The sequence below is a fragment of the Jaculus jaculus genome, chromosome 10 (assembly GCF_020740685.1).
Source record: "Jaculus jaculus isolate mJacJac1 chromosome 10, mJacJac1.mat.Y.cur, whole genome shotgun sequence".
NCBI lineage: Eukaryota > Metazoa > Chordata > Mammalia > Rodentia > Dipodidae > Jaculus > Jaculus jaculus.
Window position 1 is genome coordinate 66,204,270 of NC_059111.1, and position 21,208 is coordinate 66,225,477.

Genomic DNA, 21,208 nt, shown 5'->3' on the forward strand with positions numbered 1-21,208 from the left:
GACAGAGCTATCTGTGAGGTACTGGGGAGATCCAAAAGAGAGGAAGCAGAGGGCCAAGAGAGGAAAAGAATTTCAACAAGAGAGAATGACTAAATCTTATCCACTAGTACAGGGTTAGAGAAGATAAGGATGAAAACTTGACAAGTAAAGGTTGTATCTTCACAAGAGAACTTAGAGACAATTGCCAGGGCTAAAAACCTGAGAAAGGGCTGGAGTGATTGCTTAGCAGTTGTGACCTTGCCTGTGAAGATACAGATACAAGTTCCATCCCTCAGTACCCATGTAACGCCAGTCGCACAAAGCGGCATGTGTGTCTAGAGTTCATTTGCAGTGGTTAGAGGTTCTGGCATGCCCATTCCCTCCTTCTCTCTCAAATAAAAACAAAATATTTCTTAGAAAATCTGAAAGAGCTTTAGAATGAATATCTGTAGGGTTGTATTTTTACACAAGTAATCACAATTTTTCAAAGGAGAATGGAGAACTAGAGCAGTAGTTAGGAGAAGTTTGGAGTTGAAGGAGTTTTCCTGGGTTTCATTCTTATTGAGACTGGGGACATAATATATTTGTGTGAGGATACAACAGATCCAGAGAGCCAAGACATGTTCTTAAAATAGAGAGTTTACTCAGTTAATTCAGGTAGAAGTCTCTAAAGTAGGTACAAGAAGGATTTTGCCACACCATTCGGGATTAATTTAAATGGAAAGAGGAACTGTTAGCAGTATAACTGTAATTTCTTGGTCAGAACCTTAGCTGAGTTCTTCTGATTGTAGCAAATACACGAGAGGATAAACAAAAAACCAGGAAGTTCAGGAAGAATCAGGGTAGAGAACAAGGAAGAGATCTGAAGAGAATCTATGAGATGTTGCACACAACAAAACAGGCTCACCAGAAAGATTGGCCTCTGAAATTGTGTCTGTCAAATTTGGTTAGTTTTTTTTTTTTGTTTTTTTTAAATCATGTGTGTGATGTGTGTATGAGTGTGTATGGTATGTGTAAGTGTGTGTGTGTGTGTGTGTGTGTGTGTGTGTGTGAGGGTATGTGTGCTATAGCACATGTGTGAAGGTCAGAGAACAACCTCCTGTATTGGTCTTAATCTCTATCTTGTTTGAGGCCAGGTCTCTTGTTCCCACTATGTATGCTAAGTTAGGGGTGTGTGTGTGTGTGTTTGTATACATGAGTGTGAGTGTGGGGCTGTGTGTGCTGTGGTACATGTGTGCAGATCAGAGATCAACCTTAGGTGTTGGTCTTCATCTTCTAGCTTGTTTGAGGGAGGGTGTCTTTACCACTATGTATGCCAAGCTAGGTGGCCTGTAAGTTTCCAGGGACTGTCCTAGCTCTTCCTCCCATCTCACTGCAGACATTTCCAGGTCTGGTTTTCTTCACACTAGTTCTGGGAATCCACAGTCAGGTTTCCTTGCTTGCACAGCAAATGCTTTGCCCACCCAGTCATCTCCCCAGCCCCTCTTTAGAGTTTTACAAATTATTTATTGTGAATTGGTGTTTATATTGTGTGAGCATAAAATGTTTATAAATGCACATATACACATACATACTTTTTCTCCCTAGAGAGAACTACTATGAACAATGTGGTACACATTCTTAAAGATGTGTTATTGTATACACATACATATATGTACCTAGATACATATGTTTACAAAAATTGGATAATATTCTATTTATACTATTCTGCAACTTGCTTTTTATACATAACAATATGTCTTTTGTATTTTTTCCATCTCAAGGAAAAGTAGCTCTACCTCTTAGCTTATAAAAATATGAATAGGTAATATATGAAGATGATAGACTGTATAAAAGGGACAACAAGATAGATAGTTTTTCACCAGTCTCCCGGCCAGTCTGTTTCCCCAGAGACAACCACTATTTCCAGTTCCTTGAATATCTCTCCATAGTTTCACAATGCATATAAACATACTGAACATTTATGCATATACAAAGTAGCATACAATACATCTCACTATATACCTTGTTTTTTAAATGTTCACTGTACATCTTAAAAAATCATTTTATATAAAGAACTATGTCATTCTTTTAAATAGCAAACAAGATTCTATCATGTCTTTCTTTAATCAAATCCCATACTTGGAAGTTTCTAATTTTTCACCATTAGCTGAATGCAGCCATACTGAATAAAAATTTGGTATGTGTGATGGTTAAGTTTTGTGTCAACTTGGCCTGTTTAAGAATCCACAGACATTCTTCATAAGTGGGTCTGTGAAGTTGCTTCCAGGAAGGAGGCCTAGAGTGAAAACATACCTCAAAAATAATATTACTTATTTGCCAGATGTCAGAAGTGACACTTTCCTTTCATATAAAAAATCATTATTAATTGAATTGGCTAAAAAGACAACAATCTTGTATTGCTTGAATCTTTTCTGCTTCTTCGTTTCATTTTTATGAGACAGGGTCGCTCTATGTACAACAGGCTGGCCTCCAACTCAAGATCCTCTACCATCAGTTTCCCAAATTCTAGGATTACAGGTGTATACCACTATACCCAGCCTTCTGAAGTCTTAAGATGTTGAGGGATGCCAGGTCTGTGACCACTTCACCACTGAGTAGGTGTGTAAAGTTTTATCATTTGATTCTCTTTGCTTTAATTCCCATTTGAAGACAAAAGAAAAATGTGTTCAGTGTCTCTCCCTCAACATGTGGAAGAAACGGGATTACAATAGCTTGCAATCAAGGTGTTTATTTTATTTTATTTCATTTATTTAGTATGCATGCCTAGTGTGTGTGAATATGCATGTGCATGCCTATGAAGACCAGAATATAACTGAAGTGTCCTTCCTCAGGAACACTGTCTACCTTTTTTGAGACAGGCTTTCTCATTGGCCTAGAGCTCATCAAGTAAGGTAAACTGGCTTGCTGTTGAGTCAGAAACTGCCCTGTCATTGCCTTTCCAGCACTGGGATTTCAAATGTATGTCACAACACCTGGCATTTTTAGATGGGTGCTGAGGATTGAGCTTGGGTCCTCATGTTTATAAAGCAAGCACTTTGCCTATTAATCTATCTGCCTTGCCCAGCAAAGTGCTTTTTAGATAATCATGTAAGCATGGTTGGCAGAGTGATGGTTCAAAGAAAGCAGATAGTTAGAAGCAAAGGGATGTGTATCAGCGTCAGCTGAGCAGGGAGACTTTAAACTTTTTGGCTTGTACCTGTCTCACTTCTCAGCTGAGAATTATTATGATTTAGTGACTTGTGTTATGAGTTATGGGACATTAGTATTGTATTCTAAATAGCGGGAGACACATGGCAGTGATAAGGGTTAACACTTTAGTGTCAGAGAGATGTGGGATTGAATGTTCACTCTGCTTCTTATTGACTATATAATCTTGAAAGACTTAATTTAATCTTTTTAAAAGTATTTTATTTACTTATTTGCAAGGAAAGAGAAAGAGAGAATATGAATGAAAGAGAGGAAATGGGTGAGCCAGGGCATGTTGCACTGTAAATGCACTCTAGACACATGTGCCACTTTGTATATCTGGCTTTATGTAGATACAGGGGAATTGAACTTGGGCCATGAGGCTTTACTAGCAAGTTCCTTTACCCACTGAGGCATCTCTTCAGTTCTAATTTAATCTTTTGAAAGATTTCATTTCATCTGTATGTAGCACCTGGTGGCATGTGGCTGCCTAATATTTACTACTCAGTAAGCAAGTAGTTATGTCATTGATTGGTAGCTGACCTTTACAATCTACTCTGAACCACAGATATAAGACAACAGCATTTATCAACTACCTCTCTCACATAACCTAAACATATGTAGAATCCTTAGAAATGTGGGTGTGTAACACATAGAATTTTTTAAAAACCTTTTATTTATTTATTTATTTAAGAGAGAAAGATGGAGAGAGAGAGAGGAGGGAGAAGGAAAGAATGGATGCACCATAGCCTCCAACCACTGCAAAAAAATTCCAGACACATGTGCCCCCTTATGCATCTAGCTTAAGTGTCTTTCGGGGAATCAAACCAGGGTCCTTAGGCTTCACAGGCAAACACCTTAACTGCTAAGCCATCTCTCTAGCTCAACAAATAGAATTTTAACACTGAACATGTCTTTAAAATTAGTGAATATCTTCAACAGTAGCTCATTTTATGAATGGGGAAAGCCAAGTTCAGAAAGGCAAGAGACTTGCCCAAGATCACAGGACTGGTATGAAGCACTCTTTTTTTCATCTAATCTTTCACTTCTTGCCTCTCTCAAACCACATATTTAATTAAGCTGAAGTTAATGTACCTTAAGAAGCTAATGGTGAAGATGTCATTTCCTTTCTGTTGCCAAAACTAGTGACATCATCACATAGGGTGAGAAAAATACTGTGAAATGGTCTTCATTCAGCTAATAAAATCAATAGCACAAAAAGGCATGGGAAACCATCCCTGTCATTGAAGTGGGGGCATTGAAAAATCCAATAGAGTGAACCTTAGCTTCTGGATCCTCACAGAAAGTAGAGGTAAGTGTCACATTCCTTCCCAGGTCTCCTGTTAGCAATCCCAAGCTAGTTCCATGTTTCCAGCATCTATGCCTCCATGAAGAAATTCTAAGATTTCCAAAGGCACTCTTTACTTTCTCTTATTGTGTGTTCTCTACTCATACAAATCTGACTATTACAGATGACTATTAGACGTGGTTATTACAGATGAATGTAGCTACAGTTGCCCTGCCCTGACTACATAGGAAGCAGAATTAGAGCCCTAACACCCAAACTGCATAAGTACAAGTCAGCAAATAAGTATACTGCTACAAACAGAATCAAAAGAATTTTGGAGCTCCCTCTCCAGGGCATAGTGTCAACACTGATTGAATAGCTCCAATCTGGGTCTGACTCACTCAATCTAGGGCTAGCAGGGAAGATCACAGTACTGGAAGCATAGCCAGTCCATCTTGGATATGGGCCTGTGTGCCCATGAATGACCACTATGGAATCTCCTGTTTAACAGATTGCTCCAAATCTCAACCTGGAGTCTGTCTTCTGCACATGGCCTGGAAACCACAGAGATCTCCACTCTAACCCTAGCCACCATCATGAAGGTATCTATTCCCTCCTGCATGGCCTTCAGTTCTGTTTTTGCCAATATAACCCAGAAGCCATAAATTTAGAACTCTGTTAAATGTTGACTTACTTCTAAGTCCACCTTACTGCAGCTTTGCTTTGGGAGCCAGCCATACTCCTGAGTACTCTCTACTAAATGAGTACCATCTTGTCTCTTCCCTCCACATCATCATCATTATAATTAATAAGCAACAATATCATCCCTCGTGGTTATGTTCTTATTAGGTGTTAACTGGCCTTAGTATCATTATCTCATTAAGCCTTTCCAGCTAAATTACTTTATCAGCTTCCCTCCAAAGGGGGTCTGGTGCTATCTGACTACAAGGAATCCCCTGCATAAACACAGGAATACAAAAAGGAAAATAACAGGCATTTTGACTTGCAAATATCAACATTATATCTATTACTATCCATTTACATTATATAACTGTAAATCTAAGTGTTTCAAATCATACACTAAAGCTTTTTAACTTCAGTACACTCATTTTATGGGGAAAATATTGTGGGAAAATATACTCTAAAATATTTACATCAGTAAAAACTTCCTCTCTCATTGCTACACAAATTTCTATTTAAATAAATGATTTTAAGTTGTTTTCTAAGGTTTAGAAATTCAAAATTTTAAATACAAAGCTGTGAATAGATTTTCTCATATACTCCCTACTTCACTTATTCTATGTGCAATCTTTTCATAATTTCCCTGATCATGCATGGTTTTTCTTCCCTTTAATAGCATTAATTTTATAAATCAACCTCTTGTAAAGGAAGAGGAAAATTATTCTACTCACAAATGAATGAAGAAACAGACTAATAGATTTCTATATAAATGCTTTCATTCCTGTAGACTAATGACACTTATTGCTTCTATTGTCCTTATTATGATTTCATGTTAACCATGAGCTCTTCTCATGTGCTCCTCTTTCATTTCCAGGTTGTATGCCTTTTCCAAAGATTGAGGGCTCTGACACAAAGTGTTCAAACTTGTCCTTTTCAGCCATTAGTCACATTTTGTTTTCTATCCCAATTATCTCCTCCCTCCCCTAACCTCCCAAATCCCTTAATCATCTCTCATATAATTTATCATTCATCCTCATTTCCCAAGTAATTTCCTCTTTCTAAAAGTCTTATTGTTTTATGTTCCTTATTACACACTCATCTTTCAAATTCTATTGTTCATTTAATTTTCTCACAAATTGGGTTGTGTTATGTGGTTTTCAGCCTTCTTCCTTCTAGTCATCTTATTCCCATGCCTTCCTGTTTGCCAAGCATATCTTTATGTCCATCAGGAAAGGGCATGACTATGGTGGATGTGAATCTTCATCTCTTTCTGTTTGTTTACTAAATTTTTAAAATAAAATTATCATCCTAATGGTAGAGAAGTCTAGCATTGTAACTGTTATGCCTTCCCACAGAAGCAGTCAAATAAATTAGTTCATTTATTATTTTAGGAGGTAATAAAGGAAATGTGCTCTCAGGTGAAATATTATGCAGTGAGGAGCCGGAGAGATAGTTCAGCAGTTATAGCACTTGCCTGCAAGGCCTAATGACCTGGATTTGACTCCAAAATACCCACATAAAGACAGATAACAAAAAGTGGCACATGTACCTAGAGTTCATTCACAGTGACTAGAAGCCCTGGTGCATCCATTCTCTCAGTGTATGTCTGCCTTATTTCTCTCTGCATACAAATAAATAAATAAAAATATTTCCCAGTGATAATCAAAAATATGTTGACTCTCCTTTTTCCCTTTGGGAATAAAGCCTGATATTATTTCCAAAAGACACATTGATATCTTACAGTTCTGTCATGTAAACTATTTTATCCTATGGTCTGAAAAAAAAATAAAACCTAAGCACAAATCATGCTGTCATCACTGCCTCTTCTTATCCATTTTTATTAGTAGAACAGCATTTACTTTTTAATTTTAAGTGTATTGAATTTTGTCTTGGAAATTTCATAAGCTTTGGGACTCTTCCCCTTATTTCTTTGGAGATCCTTCTCTTTATCCCTTCTTTGAAATCTCAAGAAAATCATTTTTTAAAAATATTATGGATATTCATTTTCCTTTCAGTGTTTCTCATGCTTTAGGGTCTTTTTGCCTTCATCTTTTCCCAGTGAACATGCCCCAATTTCAGATTTGTGTCAAGGACAACAGGAAAAGTTCTCACCTTGCACCATGTGTCCTCTACATTCTCACTCACTTCTCCTCAGTTGTTTTAGTTATACACACACACACACACACACACACACACACAGTGTTTTACCCTGACCATGCTTGGCAGTTGGTGCCACTGCTGAGGTTCTCTCCCTGGACAAGAGGACAGCTATATTGATCCCACAATGCCCCCAGGTGCTGGCAAAGGAAAAGCATCATGATCATTGGCCTTATTAGTGACAGGACCAAGGCAATGGAGGTAAACACATGGGTCAAGGAACAGCCTCATTATGTTATGTGTAGAGGAAGAATTGCAACAATTCCTCTCTCTCTCTCTCTCTCTCCTTATTGAACTTCTTCTAAAGAACAGTGCTCACTTACTTTGCAAGTTTATTGATTTTCCCTTTCCATCACAGGCATATAAATGTTTTATATGAGAATAAGTTTAGTAAATTGTAACCACAGAAAACCAGTATGTATTTCCATAGAACTCTAACTTCACTTTCATTGTAAACTGTCCATAAGTATAGATTTTTTGGGTAGCAGGAAGTCCTGAGTCTTGAATGACTGTATATTTCTTTGAAAAAATGAACTTCCCTGAATTCATCCTTTTAAAAAATAATCCAAATTATCTACTCCATTTTTTTAATGTGACCCTATCCCTCTCAGTATTATATTACAATTCACACACAATTTCCCTTGAGGGTATGATAGAGTCTTATTTTCTTCATTATTCAATTTGGATTCTGTTAAGTGAGACAGGCATTCCCTGACAAGAAGAACATTTAAATTTTGGCAAATAAGTTCATTAGTATTCAGAAAGCTTAGAACCCCTCATATTTAATAAACCTTTCCATGACAGAGTAAGAAATCCTGTAAAATAGTCAAACAAATTAGCAATAAAGCCACCAAGAGAGTACTTTCAACCCTAATGCAGAGTTGTCTCAGTTTATCAGTTTTCTGTCAATCAGTAAAATAAGAAAGATGAAACATGCAATTACATACAAGGAGACAGAACTAATTGTTATACTGTAACTGAAGAGGAAGAGTTTTAATTGCTTGAAAAAAATAAGATTTTTCTCTTTATCTCTTGAGGGAGAAAGAAAAAAATATATAAATTGCCTTATTCAGTGGCTAGAGCTCCAAAACATCAGATCATTCACATCAGATGTAGAATACTAGTCTATTATCTGTTTGTTTTGTATTCACTATGAATAATGTTCAGGTATTTGGAAATGTGAGATGACTGGCCGAAGGTTCTCCTTTTCATTAGAATGTTTGGAGTTTATAGATTTATTGATGCCACTTCTATGTAGTGGGAGAAATGCTGCAGTAAAATATTTAAATATGAGCTGAGCATGGCAGCATGGTGGGACATGTCTGTAACACCAGCCCTTGGGAGGAGGAGGCAGGAGGATCACAAATTCAAGACCAGCTTTGGCTTCCTGGGCTACATGAAACCCTGTTTCAAAAAAAATCAAAAATAAAAATACAAAATATATGATATGTTGTCAATTATTTCAGTTGACTTTCCCTTTGTAGGATTTTTTCCAGTCTTTTGCTTCTTTCTAAAGTCATACCAGCCATTTTACCTAATGAGCCTTACAAAGTCAACAGTAGCTCATTTGTTCATTTTACCACTTTAGCTGTAAATTGAAATACCTAAAATTATTTCCCAGGATAAAATTGTCAAACCAAATAGTTTGTATCCCCAACTCTGAATTTGATATTCCACTGATATATTTCTTCATAAAATATTTTCTTCTCTTGGGTATAAATAAATATTAAATAGACTTTGTGGTGGTTTAATTCAGGTATCCTCCATAAATTTGTGTTCTCAATACTAGGTCCCTAGCTGGTGGCAATCTGGGAACTGGAGCCTCTTGGAAGTGATGTATTGTTGGGGGCAGGTTTATGGGTGTTATAACTAGGTCCTCTTTGCCAGTTTTTGGCACACTGTCCTGCTACTGCTGTCCACCAGATAGCCAGGAGGGATGCCCAGCCTCTGCATGTGCCAAGGTGTCCCTTGCCATCATAGAGCTTCCCCTCTGTAAGTCAAAATGAACCCTTTCTTCCCATAAACTTTTTTTGGTAGGGTGCTTTCTGGTGTTTTATGCCAGCAACAAGAAGCTAACTTGCTATTACTGAAAGAAACAAAGATGAGGAGAAATTGCTAACATAGGATTGCAATGAGGTAGGAATTCAAAGCAATGCTTTTGTCTGATTAGTGGTTTTCCTTTTATCTTTTTTTTTAAAGAGGTCACTAGCCAAGTAATCACTGTATATATGAAATATGTTCATTTATGGAGAAATTTTTTTTTGAAGGTTTGATTCTCTCTAGCTGGGGGGGTATGAGTTGCAGGGTAAGACTATTCAGAAGTCCCCACAATAGGAAGGATTGTCCCTCTACACAGATATCCCAGAAGTCATAGATATTTCTTCTTTATGCCTATGCAAAGCTTCTTTCTTACTGACCTTGGGTCTGAATGGTTACTTGATGTGTATCTTAGAGCATAAAAGATGTGCTTGAGCACAATGGGGTATCTGCCTGTGAGTGGTTACCTCAGTAGTGCCACTACCATATTACATTGAGATGTATTTGACTCCCTCCAAACAAAAAGACCTATACATAAAAGGGAAGGAACAACTCTATGAGACAATTGGATATCATGTCTCTCCAAATCTAGCGCATACCTGAAACATGGCATGTAGTAAAAGTTCTATGGAAATGCAAACAAGTAAAGGAGAAGGAGAAATACAAGCAAGGAATGGATGAGGGAGGGTAGGGGTAGCATCATTGTAGTGGCAAAGGGAGAAGCAAACTCACTCTATTTTTAAAAAGTTGACACAAACAAATGGTCCCTCTAAAAGAAATTCAGGAGCTACTAAAGATCTACATATAACCTAACAACTTAGAACAGGATATTTTTAAAGAGGTTAACTGTAGCTTGGGGCTTGATGTTAATAATTTCAGAGCTAGACAAGGTTTGGAGTCACTCCAGACGCATCCAAATGTAATGTAAAATGGTTTGACCACAGTTACAGAGCTCTTTAGTGTTATAACAAATTCTAAAACCCAGAACTGGGCTGAAGAGATTGCTTAGTGGTTAAGGTACTTGCCTACAAAGTCTAACAATCTGGGTTTGATTCTCAAGTACTCATGTAAGCCAGATACACAAAGTGGCACATGCATCTGGAGTTCATTTGCAGCAGCTAGAGGCCATGGCATACCCATTCTCACTCACTCTGTTTCTCTGATATATGTATATATGTATACATACGTGTATGTGTGTGTGTGTGTGTGTGTGTTTGTATAGCCCAGGACTAACAGTTCCCAGCTAAGAGTATTTCACAGTTTAGTTTCCTACAAAGAATAGAAGCAATAGTTGCTCTGAATCCTATCTTTTCCATTTCCTGATCCAAATAATTTAGTGTTTCCCTTATCACAAGCTCTGCAAAATGGAGTTCTTCCCCCTTGCATCCTAGGATCTGGCACAACTTGCTGGGGGAAAACAGCCCATGTTCATAAAGTGTAGAGTGGGTGCTTAGAGGATATAGTCACTGGGTATGATTAAGGCAGTGGGAACTGCCCCTTGTAAATCTACTAGAGATGGTAGGACTACCCATTGAAAATCACTGGACATAGTAGGAACTGCCATTGGAAGTCAACGGAGGCAGTAGGAACTACTACTGGAGGTAATTTGAGGTGATAGGAACTACCTATTAGAAGTCAGGAAAGGTCTTTGTAGTTGCTCCCTTGCTGTATCAACTACTTTTCACACCTACAAGGAAGCTAGAGTGTATATTTCACAGAACAGGAATTGTGTCTATTGTATGACTAAGTCTCCACAGAGTACTTAAGTGCAGGCTATACTTAGCTTACTTGTTGGGGTTACTAAGCATGACCATTAGTGCCATGTTTAATGATTCCAAGCATGGTCCATGATGTCCTCTTTTACAAATAACCAACAATGTCACCTTTCATTCAAATAAGTTTGAAGATCCAAGTACTCCATTGCTCTAATTAATTCAGTACAAGATCTATCTCTAAACAAAAGTTTAAGTGGACTTGAACTACCCTGTTGCCATGATCTTTATGCTCAGGTCAACAAAGACACCAACACATGTCTATAGGCCTCACATCTAGAACATTAAGATACACAGGCAATGCCAGCATCTTCAAAGTCAAGTCCTAGAGTGCAGAGAAATGTAAGCTAATAGATTGGTGAGTCTAGTACTTATTAGAAGACAGGAATTGAGCAGCAGTTCCATTGGAAAACACAACCTTCTTTATGATCACAGACAATATCCCAGGAATACATAGATGGTATATCCCAGTATGAAAGCCAGAAGTCACGAGGTAAAATGACCCCATATTTATATATATTCTGATTAACCTTACTGACTAACTCTTGGGAATATTGTAAACTATTCCTCCCACTTCACATACATTCTCTCCAAGAGCAGAGCTGGTAAATATATTTTCTTATCCTTGTATTTCCATGAACATAGTAACATTCTTTGACATCTTAGAGCCCCAAGAGGTCAGCTATCCACACTGTTGTCCAGCTGTTTCATCTCTGATCCAACTCTGATGACAACCTCCCTGGAACAAAGAAGGCAATGTAGAGAGAAGCTTCAGGTGATGAGCCTGGGCAGCCATACACAGTCATCTTGAAGTTGGTGTCCAAGGGGCTCATCAGCAGTGAGAAAGTAAGATGGAGCAAAATCCATGCTCTTCCAGAGAAGTGGATTTCCCCTCCATCCCAGCAGCTGTAAAGTTAAAGATTACAAAGTTAAACCATAGCAGCAGTGAGTATGTTCATAAATACATGAGATAAACAAAGCCTGAGGATAGACTCATTGTCCTCTAAGTGAAGCTAGGTGTTTTCTAGATAATGGGAGTGGAGAGTACAGGAACACACAAAAATATGCCTATGGAGTCTTAGCTCCTTCACAGACATTGTAATACCAAAGAAAAAGAAAAAGTGTCACTGTAATAAAATGCAAGTGAATCTACATGTATAAAGCTTATAGAAAAATGAAGTGTGGAAAATATTTCTGTGAGGAGAGAGTTTAAAGAGTGCAAGACCAGTGGCTTCTTGATAATGTTGCATAGAGTTAACCCAAGCAAAAGTAATGACTGCATGCACTAAGAACCAAATTAATAATATTGTTTGGGGACAAACTTGGATTCAAGATCCCATGAAAAGTCAAAAACATAGGAACCTAAGCTATTTCTTGTGCCATCAATATGACAGGCTCCTGGAGTCTTTAATAAAATACAATAGTATAGTGATAATTCTTCAGAGCTGGGCATGGTGGTGCATGTCTTTAACCCCAGCAGTGGGAGAATTGCTATAAATTCAAGGCCAGTTTGGAATTACAGAGTGAGGTCCAGGTCAGCCTTGCCTAGAGTGAGGTCCTACCACATAAAAAGGGAGGAGGAATCCTTCAGAGATACAAGCTAGATGAAGAATCTATAGTTTTGGGGCATCTCTGCCAAACTCATCAGCAGCATTATATTGGAGTGCCATCACCTGAGCACTGGGCAAAATGGCCAAACCAATGACTTTCTTTGGCTGCTATCCACTCACTCCCTTGCTATGTCTTCCCCTATCTCAGGTTCCAGAAATGCAGTAGCCATGTGCTATTTATTCATCAATTCTAACTTCTCTTACATGGCAGACATCACTCAAACAAAGTCTTCCAGTTACCAAATTTGTATATTTCCTACTAGAGTATTAACAATTGGTAGCATTAGCACTCCCATGAGATATGGACAATTTTCTGATGGAGCATATATACATGAAATTAAACTACTAGACTATAAGAAAGAGAGCAGGAAGGAACAAGGAGCTAGTAAGATGGAGTGTTTTCACAAGCTTCTTGTTTAATCTTACAACTGTACAGAACAATAAACCTATAATGTGAGCCAATTATATTTCTTTAAATACAAAACAACATCTGACCACCTCTCATTACCTATAGCAAACTAGAAAAATCTCTCACTTTCTCTCATCCTCGTTGTTTTTTAGGGTACAGGGTCTCACTGTATAGCTTACATTAGCCTGGAACTTAAACTATAGCATGAGCTAGCCTCAAATTCACAATCTTCTACCTCTGCCTCCAAAGAGCTACAGTGATGCAACACCACAACTGGCTCACAATTTTTCTTAATACAGTAAAACAAAGCAAAAACAGCAATGATAAATGCCAAATGACCCCTTTCCTCAATGTTGGAGGATGCTAAAGGATACAGCAGAGGCTATGTCAAGTTGAAGAAAGCCTTTTACATCAAAAGGGACCACTATCATCGAACTGCAACCTCTACTGCTTCTGGGTACATAAGGCAGCATCGTTATCATATTTTCCCATGTGAAGTCAACAAAGCAAAAAATATTCATATACATTTGTTTGAGCTTTAAGAGATGACAAAGAATTGTTGCAAATTTGATTTGGCCTGTAGCAGCTCGTGACTTTTACACTTACTATACTGTCTCCTTGAACAATTCTGTGTGACTGGGACCAAGATTCAGAATGAAAGTGACAGAGTATGTTGAAAACAGTGAAGGAGGGCAGGGTACAGAGATTCTTTTTTCTATATGGCAGAGAAGGCCAGAAGCTTTATTATTTGTATTATTGAAGAAGAAAAATGGACCCAATCAGAAAGACATCTTTGAGAACACGGTGAAGACAAAATTGTTAGGAAAGATGGCCCAGGCAGTGAAAGCAAACAGGAGACAGCTACAATGGTCAGCTCCAAATCAAGATGGTAGAACAATGGAGGTAAGAGGGGGAACTAAAGCCAACTGATAGCAACATTGCTCCCAAATAAATGGTGGATTTGTGCAAATCAAAAAGACTTACCTGGGCTGGAGAAATGCCTTAGTGGTTTAAGTAATTTCCTGCAAAGCCAATGGACCTAGGTTTGATTCCCCATGACCCATGTAAGCTGGATGTACAAGGTGGTGCATGAATGTGGAGTTTGTTTCCAGTGGCTGGATTCCCTGGCATGCCCATTTTCTCTCTTTCTAAATCTCTCTCTCTACCCCCTCCCTCTCTCTTTTTCAGATAAATAACTAAAAACAAGATAAAATATTAAGAAAAGACTTACATATTCACTTTGTTATATAGCTAGGGTACCACTTGATTTAAAAATAATAGACTGCCATCATGAAGAGAGAAACATTAGCAAATGTGAGGAAGAAAGCTAAGGGGCTTACAGGACAAAAGTTGCTATAAGCTGGGTTTGGCATATATAAAGGAAAGAAAATGTTCTTGGCTAGGGAGGACACAGCTTGAAACTGCCTAGAAAAACAACTGAGAATCAGAAAAATTAAAAGAGCACATATAAGGAGATCAGGTATTAAGAAATTAAGAAATATGGGAAACCAGTAGGGAATAAAACAATCAGGCAATGAATAGTAAAGACTCCTGAAACCAAGTTTAATGCAGATGAGACAAACAAATGAACACATTTGAAACTTTGCTGTCATGAAGGCACCAAGGAGATTACTTTAACAGAGGCATAACTCAAGAACAGAGACCACAGTGAAGGTATTTATAAGAAATAGAAGGAAAGGAGGGCCAAAGTATAGGAAAGGATTTCAGTTACTACAGACCAATGGGAAAAGATGAGTCTTAGAGATGTCAGAAAGGAAAATATGACAGGATTTTGGAATATCCTCAAAGTGAAAATAAGGCCTATTCTGTTAAAAAAAAAAAATACAAAGTCCTCTCACTTGAGAAGTAACCCTGAGGAGAGCCAAAGATAACACCAAAGCTGCATTCCAAGGGCATGAGGAAGAGAATGCAGTTACCAGAAAACCCCAAAGGGAAGGAAGAGAAGATTTTAGTCTTCACTGAGCTTCATTTCCACTGGCTAATAACATCACCCAAACCAGAATAAAGTTTCAACAGAACTGACACTTGCAGAGGTAATCTTGTGATAGCCCAGAGGATTCTGAGAGCAGGCAAGAAGAGAAAAGACAAAAGGAGTTTTCACCATCTGCATGGTCCAGGGATAAAAAGGATGACCATCAACAAGAAACAAGACCCTATTTAAAATCCTCAAGTTGTGCATTAAAAGGGGTGAAAATACAAGAAGGGAGGAAGGTGCAATATAATTGACAGCAGCAGGGACAGAGAAAACACTGACTAAGTATTTCATGTTATACCTGCTATCTTATCAGCTGTATTTCATTTCCATGCCATGGCAAACAGAGAAAGTTACTCTGCTTTTGCAGAAGAAATGTGGGTGCTATGTGTATCATGTAATTTTCTCATTACTGTGACAACCCTGACAAAAGTAACTTAAGGAAGGAAGGCTTTATTTTGGCTCACAGTTTGAGAAGGGATATAGTTCATCATAGCATGGAAGACCTGGTGACAGTAGTGTAAAGTGGCTCAGTCACATTACAGCCACAGTTAACAGGCATGAGATGAATGCTAGGCCAGCTCACTTTCTTCTTTTATTCAGGCTAGGGTCCAAGCCCATGAAGTGGTGCTGTTCACATTCAGGGTGAATCTTTCCTTTTCAGCTAAACCTTGCTGGAAATATCATAGACACACTCAGAGGAGTGCTTCCAAGGTGATTCTAAGTCCTATACAGTTGACAAGATTAACTATCACATCCATTGTTAAGTTTTATAGCCAAGTCTTATTAAATATATATACACACATATGTCTTTGTGGTTTGGGAGGTTGTGAGATAGTCTTACTATGTTATGTTGCCCACTCCTTGGCTACCTGAATCCTGCACATAACCTGTCTGGCTTTAACCTTAATATTGTCTACCATGAAAACTATTGGATCATGAACCATCCTTCACTTGTATTACTATACAAATCTTCCTAACTCAGACTGTCTAATCCCCCATCTGACATGTCATATGAGAAATCTTTCTCAAATTCAAATTTCATCATGTTGCTATTTAACTAAAGCCCCCTTAAATTCTACTGGATCTTAGGTAGAGTCTAAATTACTAAACACTCCCTTCACAGCTCTTCAAGATCTTTCCTTGCTCTCTTCCCCAGACTTATACTTATTCCTTGCAAGTGAAAATCAGTGACTCTAGATATTAAGTCCCTAGAAGGTACCTTCTTTGTTCTCTCCTCCAGGCCTTTGCATACTTGCCCCTTGGGCCTCCTGTTTCATTTTTCTGGCCTCTTACTCTCCCCTAAGCAAGCATTGTCCTCTTCTTTCATAAAACTCAGCACACTGCTTAAATGCTCTCTACCTGTTCCTGCAGTCCCTCCAACACAAGAATCAGGTCAAAAGTTCCTGCTTCTACTTTGCCTGCCTTTGACTCTTGTACCAGGCACATGTACTTGACATGTCATATATACCAAACACTTCTTTTAAAGTGGATGAAGAAATTTGATCGGGTGGGGATATCATTGGTTACTATGTCAAACTCTCAGTGCTTCTTTTCTCAAATTCTTAACCTTATTTTCTTCCTTCTTTTATTTTTAATACAAGTGTTACTTTGTAGCCCAGGCTGGTCTTGAACTCTTGATTCTCCTGCATCAGCTTTCCAAGTGCTAGGATGGCAGCATGTGCCACCACACCCTGTTACTAAAGTATCTGCTCATAACATCTGCAGTTTATCATCCTTTGCCAAAGTTCATCTCTTAGACATTTCAAAAAACTTCATTAATATTTCATAAAACATATGCTTTCTATGATCAGGGTTATGAATAATTCCAGGGGCAAAACCTAGTTCTTGTCCTAGTCTACTGGAAGATTTTTCATTTTTGCCACCTTACTACAATCCTCAGGCCCTTTAAGTTTTGTCGGGATGAACTGAAGGATCCTTGACAGTCTGTGGTGTAATTATGAGCTGACCAATCACTAACTCCTACTGGGCTACAAGGGGCTTAGGAGTTGAGTGAAATCTTAATCATTACCTAATCTGAGTACCTGCTATATAGCAGTAGGCTTAAATCAAATGAGTGAATGAACGAGCAAGCAAGCCAAGTCTTGAAATAAACTTTTGGAATCTGGGTTAGAGTCTCAGCAGGAATTCTTTTTTCTCCATCACTGAACAGATAGATGACTCTGTGATATAGCCCCTAGGGAATATCATCCCTAAATACACACACACACACACAGAGAGAGAGAGAGAGAGAGAGAGAGAGAGAGAGAGAGAGAGAGAGAGAGGGAGGGAGAGAGGATGGAAGAGTCTGTATGATGGTGGCAAAGGACAGTATGAAGAGGAGCAGAGCAGAGTAGAGTTAGATGATTTACCAGCATTAGATCAGCATTCTTGTGTCCGTAGGTTCTTAAGGTAGATACTATGTGGCAGGCATACCATATAGAAACTGGCCCTTACAGACCCCACATGGAAATAGGTCAATTGATAATAGGCAGATATATTGATGCATTATCCATTACTCCTTTTCAAAATCTAGTAATAAAACCGTTTATTGACATATTACTTCAAAGGTATCTTAGTAATTAGCATGCATAAATAGCCAATGAAGCAAATATATTTTGCTACTTTATTACAAAGAGAGAACCAAAAATCTAAGAGAAATAGCCAAATAGCATCCTTTCACACACACACACACACACACACACACACACATTTTTGAAATTTACCTAATGCCAACTTGTTAGGTATTTGAATAAACATTCTTTCTGCCACATGTTAGCACCAAATAGTACCTTGTAGTCAGTTTTAAAACCTTTATCAAAGTTGGAGTATGGTATTATTTTGACACCAGATAGTCCTTTGCTTTTGTGCAGAATCACTGTGTTGCCTGAACAGTGTATGATTTAGCTTTTGTCCAGACAATCTGCAGGTCATTAGTGTACCATACAAATCACCCTGGACTCAGGATGGAACCCTGGGAGACTGAAGCCATAATAGACTGAAGAGAAGATGTGGTTTTGCTGACAGTTACCTTTGATGGCAGTTAAAAGGCATGATTGCAACCACATGACAGTTTAATACAACAGATCTGTGAACTGTTCACATGGCCAATTCTGATTAATGGTGTCAATAATCATTATGAATTTTTAAGTTTCATGATGTACTCCATTATGTCCTACCACTCAAGTACTAAACAAACAAGGTCTATATTAAATAACTGGCTTTATGATTATTTTACTACTTTGTAATTTACTTATTATAAAACATGAACTTATTCTGATATAGGAAGGGGAAGAATCTTGTGTTCATTTAGAAGGCTTCTGAAGAAAATATTGAATAAGAAAATTAGTATGAGATAAACTGAAACTCCATAGCTGAGCAGGAATTTTCCACATTTACCTAAAATTATATACATCCTATGCACATCTGATAATGACATCGACATAGTAGAAAGGTTTCAAGTTCCCTCAAAAGATAAACATCCTACATGTAGTAAACCTATCTTAGATCTTTGTATGATAAGGTCCAGTTTTCCTTCAGTCCAACAAATAGGTCCTTGGATTCCTCTCATACCTGTTGGTGTTGTTGTTTATGATATACTAAGTCCTAGCCACGCTCCAGAAGTCTTGTGCAAAGGAAATATGCTTCCACATCACCAGGCTATATGAGCAGGAAGTGATGCCATTATCAGAAGGCCTGAGCATCCAGGATATGTCAAGACCTGATATAAAAGAACGACTCAACAAATGGAGGGAGAAGGGACAAAATAAATAAATATAATAATCTGGGCATATGGTGTCAGGAGAAAAATCTAGGTAGGTTTATAATCCAGATTGCCATCAAGGAAATAAGTATGCCAAGTAAGTTTTTTGAAATGTTTTATTTATTTATTTATTTGAGAGAGAGAGAATGGGCATGCCAGTGCCTCTAGCTACTGCAAATGAACTTCAAAAGCATGTGCCACTTTATACCTCTGGCTTTATATGGGTACTAAGTAATAAAACCCACATCCTTAGGCTATGAGGGCAAGTGCCTTAACAAATGAACAATCTCTCCAGCCGTAACAGTGTTTTTAAAAGATCATTTTTCTCAGAATTTTTCCTTCCTTATTCTCTGTCCATTTAGTTTGGCATGAGAAATATTGGCCTATCTATGTGCCCAATACTGCACAGATACTGAGGAACAAAGGGGATTCTGACCACGCCATTGCCATGTGGAAGGGCCCTTTTGTTGGAGAGTATGGGAGTCTTTAAAAAAAGAAAAACACCTTAAATACTACAATAGCATTTAGAAAGTATGCTATACAAGTCCATATAAACATCTTTATTCTGTACAAGAAAAACCCATGAATTGCTTAACTACCCTGCTCATTGACTTTTTCATAGCTTAAGAGTCTCCTCCTTAACTTATAGCTTTGACACATAAAACCCTTTTTATTTTGCTATGGTATGCCTACAATTAGTGGATATTTTAAATGCCCTGAAACTTTTTAGCAAGCAAATGTGGACTACATTAATGCTAAATAAAATATAAAGCCCAGGCACTGGAGAGATGGCATAGTGGTTAAGGTGTTTGCCTGCAAAGCCAAAGGATCTCAGTTTGATTCCCTAGGACCCATGTAAGCCAGATTCACAAGGTTGTGCATGCTCCTGGAGTTCCTTTGCAGTAGTTGGGGGTCCTGGCATGCCCATTCTTTCTCTCTCTGATTCTCTTCTTCTCTCTCCCTCTTTCTCTTATATACTTGTTTATAGCAAATCTATAGTCCTAATTCATATGCATATGTATAACATATATAATTATATATATACATATATATGTATATATACATGTATGTATACATCTGTATATGTATATGTACATATACATGTATATATACATGTATATGTACATATGTATATATGTATATACATGTACAAATATATATACATGTATATGTATGTTTATGTAAAACTTCACAGCTATCACCAATAAATAAATGTAACATTATCAGAATGTCAGTCATTTTCCCACCATGAAGAAATCATCTGAACCCTTCAGACTATTCTGGATGTGTCATTTGCAGCAGCACATGGCCATGTTTCCTCAGCACTTGGAGTTGGTTAATAATACCACCAATCTCTTGAAGATTTCCTTCCACATGATACAAATCTTTTCCATTTTTTTTCCCATTTCTAGGAAGTCCTTTTTGGAAGTTTCAGACAAGAGGCTTTGTATTTCTGGATTAACTTGAGACAGTTTTCTGTCACCTAGGATCACAGGAGCTAAACCTTCCTCATCATTCTCTTTCATAGTCCTTATTTTGCCATGCATGTTGGCTTCAGTTTTGTTTTCTTCTGGACTTATTTTCAATGCGTTGAGTATTAATTTTAAAGCTCCCCTCTCCTATGCTATAAGAAAAAAAAAAAAAGAATGGTTTGAAAAATAGAAGACACGATTGGAAGGGTGACCAAAGATGAAAGAAGTTTGAAGGTCCTCAAACTCTTAATGGTCAGAAATGGCTAGGTATTCTAGAAAGACCCAAATGTAAAGGAGGCTAGAAAAAGAGGGACTGCTGAAGGGATGACTCTATCTTAAGATTTTCTTTTTGCCCCAATTTCCTCTCTCCACAGCTTATCTGCAGTGACCTTTACCCTCCCTTTGGAATTCAAGCCATGAAAGGATCAAAGTAGGTAGAAGAGATAAAATGGTATGAAATAAAATTCCACTTACAGAAAGAAGAAAAGGAGGAAAGATAAATGGAGGAGAAGGAGAAAGAAGAAGAAACGAAGAAGGAAACAGAGACACAAAAACTTCCTCTGGACCTCTGCATTCATTGCTCAAGTGTTTTCCATTGCACCCCACCCACTCTTCCTGACCAACACATACCATCAGGCCACCTCACACCTGAACTTCTGGTTGAGCTAGAAGAGGACTGGCAGTTTGGCGGAAGTGCCAAGAACCCAGCAAAGCCTCAGGCAGAAGGCATAGCCACCACCTATGAAATGCTGGGAATATATGCCCTCCAAAACAACCCCTGGAAAGTTGAGTAGGAGGAGTACCCAGGTCAGAAGCAATTTGGGTTGGCACCAGACAGACCTCACCCACCTTCCATGA

At 38.0% G+C, this 21,208-nt stretch overlaps 1 long non-coding RNA gene across 2 annotated transcripts in view; it reads right to left on the minus strand.

Annotated features, from left to right (window-relative positions):
* Nucleotides 1–600: 600 nt before the first annotated feature.
* Nucleotides 601–21,208, minus strand: part of LOC123463999 — a 53,626-nt gene continuing 33,018 nt past the window's right edge. For both annotated transcript variants that reach the window (XR_006639291.1, XR_006639292.1), the window contains one exon: nt 601–12,009. This is a non-coding gene — a long non-coding RNA (uncharacterized LOC123463999). The remainder of the gene's footprint in view (nt 12,010–21,208) is intronic.